The sequence below is a fragment of the Lithobates pipiens genome, unplaced genomic scaffold (genome assembly GCF_037356315.1).
Source record: "Lithobates pipiens isolate NorthernLeopardFrog02 unplaced genomic scaffold, aLitPip1_a1.2 Scaffold_19, whole genome shotgun sequence".
Taxonomy (NCBI): domain Eukaryota; kingdom Metazoa; phylum Chordata; class Amphibia; order Anura; family Ranidae; genus Lithobates; species Lithobates pipiens.
In genome coordinates this window covers 240,098,495-240,101,878 of record NW_027507764.1, presented here as the reverse complement: position 1 = coordinate 240,101,878, position 3,384 = coordinate 240,098,495, and positions in this window count along the sequence as shown.

The following is a 3,384-nucleotide window of genomic DNA, read 5'->3' as shown; positions in this document are numbered from 1 at the left end:
CTTGTATTTTATGAATCTGTTCAGGGGGCGGAGATTCAGTATTAGCCTGAACTTTCCCGAAGGTTTCTTTACCACGAATACGTGGGAGTAAACCCCCAAGCCTCGCTCCTCCTGAGGCACCTGCACCAGTACTTCTTGGTCCACCAGATCCCCCAGGAGAAGACCCAGAGCCTTTGCCTTCTCTTGGTTCCTTGGTAACCTGGTTACTTGAAAATTTGGGTTGGGAACTGAACCAAACTCCAACCTGTAGCCGTTCCTTATTACATCTCGAATGAACGGACTTTCGGTTGAAGCATCCCATTGTGGGAGGAACTTCCCCAGTCTTCCTCCCACCGGGACGCAGGAGTCACTGGGTTTTAGGGGAGGGTTGAGGAGGATTGAATAAGATTCCTCCTCTGCCCCTTCCCTTGTGACCCGTCCAATGCTTTTTGGGGCAAACCTCCCTTTCCTGCAGGTTCTGCTGCCTAGGGCCTCGAAAAAGGCGCTTCCCTTCAGGTCTCTTTTTCCTTTCTGGGAAAGCTTTCTTCCTATCCTGCGTGCGCTCTAACGCCTCTTGCAGGCCGGGCCCGAACAAATGGTCCCCTGAAAAGGGTAATCCACATAGCTTAAATTTTGAAGCTGCGTCACCTGACCAGGTCTTAAGCCAAACGGCCCTTCTGGCAGCGTTCACTAGTGCTGCAGATCTAGCAGCCAATTTGACTGATTCTGCAGAGGCATCGGCTAAAAACCCCACTGCCTTGAACAGTAGTGGAAAGGACTTCAACAGCTGTTGCCTAGAAGTGCCCGCTGAAATATGCGATTGTAACTGTGTAAGCCAACACTCTAAGTTTCTGGCCACACAGGTGGCTGCTAAGGCTGGTTTAAGCCCAATGGAAGAGGCATCCCAGGCTCTCTTAAGCCGCACATCTCCCCTCTTATCCATAGGATCCCCGAGTGAACCCATATCATCAAAGGCCAAATCTGTCTTCTTAGAGACTTTAGCCAAGGGAGCATCCAATTTGGGAACCTTGTTCCAGGGATGCACCGCATCCGTCTCAAAAGGGAACCTCCTTTTAAGGCTACCTGAAAAAAATTGCCTTTTTTCCGGTTGTTCCCACTCCAGCAGAATCGCCTCAACCAGCGATTTATGGACGGGGAATACTCCGTCTTTCAGCACACTCGACCCCTGATACATCATGTCGTGTTTTGAAAGCTGGACCTGTTCTTCCCTGATCTCCAAAGTGTCAGATATAGCCTTGAGGAGGTCACCCACATCGTCCAAAGACAGCTTGTATCTGGCTGATCTAATAGATTCTTCCTCCCCCTCTGACTCAGAAGATTCTGTCCTAGAGGTGGCTAATGACCTAGGTAACCTCTCCCTATCCACCTCCTCCTCCTGACTTGGTTCAGATAAGGAGGGCATACTCACGGCCCTGGGTAAAGAGACAGAAGGACCCAGCACCCTATCCATCATGCTTTTAAATGACTGGAAGGTGGATGCTATCTCATCCTTTACAGATGTCAAAACCTTGTGACAAGCTGCCACCGAGTCCTCCTTCACCAGGCTACTGACACAATCCGGGCAAAGCGGCTTCTCCCAACCGGTGCCTAACTTAGCCCCGCACACGGCACATTTCCTTCTGGGCAAAGGTATCTGGGCTCTGTCCTGTTTAACCTAAAAAAAATGAAAAAACAGGGTCCCATTACAATACCACCCCTGACCACACCAGTGTGCTTCTAGGGTCTGCCTAGGAAGTGCCCCCCTTCACCAGCAGGTTCTCCACCCCGGGAAGGTACTAAGGTCAGAGTGACCCCTCCACCCCCCAGTGTAAGTCCTGGTCTGCCCTCACCAAGCTTACCTGAGGGGTACTGGAGCCTGTTGAACCGGAGTCCACCTGCACAACTGCACCCTCCATGGTTCCTGTGTCTCACTCAGTCTCTCTGAGCCTTCACACCGCTCCAGGCAACCCTGTAGTCACACCGCCGCACCCAAAGGACTGGAACAGGTCCTGTGGCACCCCCAGATGACGCAAATCTGGCAGACGTGCGTCTCTCCCACTTCCGGATGCCAGAACGCAAAGACTCCGCCCCCCGCCGTGCGTTCCTTATGAACGCACCGCTCACAGTACCCGAACGCCAGCCGGTGAAACGAACGTCTCTCGCCCGCCTCCGACCGACCAGGTACAAGCGGTTAGCGCCACAGAGGGGGGAGATTGCCGCTCATCGGGGTCCCGTTCTCTCCGAACGTTTAAATGGCAGCGGGGACTGATAGCTACCCTCTCCTCCCTCCGAACGGACCGAGGGGTGCTAAGGGTCAGGTCCACCAGGTGCTCCCCCCAGGACAAACCCCTGAGAAGAAGGAGCTCCCCTTACTAGTTCCGACGTGCTCCTTCCCGTCCGGCAGGAAACAAAAACTGAGGAGGGCCTGGAGAACCACACCTTTTATTTGATTGGGTTGACGTGTTTCCTGTCCCGGAGGGAGGAGCCCTATATCTCAGAGGCTGTCCTGGAAGACAATATGAGAAAACTGAGGTACTCCCAGTAGTGGGAGGGGTTATATAGGGAGTGCACTTTGTCTTAGGGCTTGCCAGTGCCCATCACCTGAAGGTGGCCTATAACCCACATAGTAACTACTCTGGCTCTGTGTCCCGTGATGTACGATAAAAAAAATTATCTAAGTTTGTGTATGGAGTTGCATAACCCAACCACACAATTGTCAGTTAAATGAATACAGTGCCAAAAAGGAGAAGAAAAAAAAAAAAAAAAGCCTGATGATTGGGGCGGGGGGCTAAATCTTCTAATCAAGTGGTTAAAGCAAGCGGTCAGCAATACACACAGACAACTAGCGGTTTCAGTAGAGAATTGTGGTGACAGCCTCAATGATGGGACCTGTTAAAGATTAGACTAAATTGTTTGTAAACCCCAAAACTATTTGTTCTAAAAGAAATAAAAATTGAATATTTTACATATTTGCTCAATAAGTGAAAAAATACCTGTTCATCCTGACAAATCTTGTGAACTGATAAAAGTCAGTGAACAGAGGCAGAGCGCACAAGGACGTTACCAGTTACAAAACACCTCCCCTTATGTAATGGAGAGGAGGAGGGGGAAGTGTTCTGTAGTCCTGTGGGCTAACATGGCTTCTTAATATACAGCACAGCAAGTCTGCATTTTTCATTCGACAGGAAAAAAATAAAAAATAAATGAATGAATGGTAAGCTGCAACAACTTACATTTTTGTTTTTACATTTAGAACTCTTGCCAAAAAGCCACAACGGGTCAACCTCTGTCAAGCTATTTCTAATGTGTCCTTTTTGGATACCCCACAGTATCATAATGCATTGGCCCAGAAGGGACAATTTCCTTAATCGAGAAAAGTCCAAAAAAAATAAAAACATCGGGGAC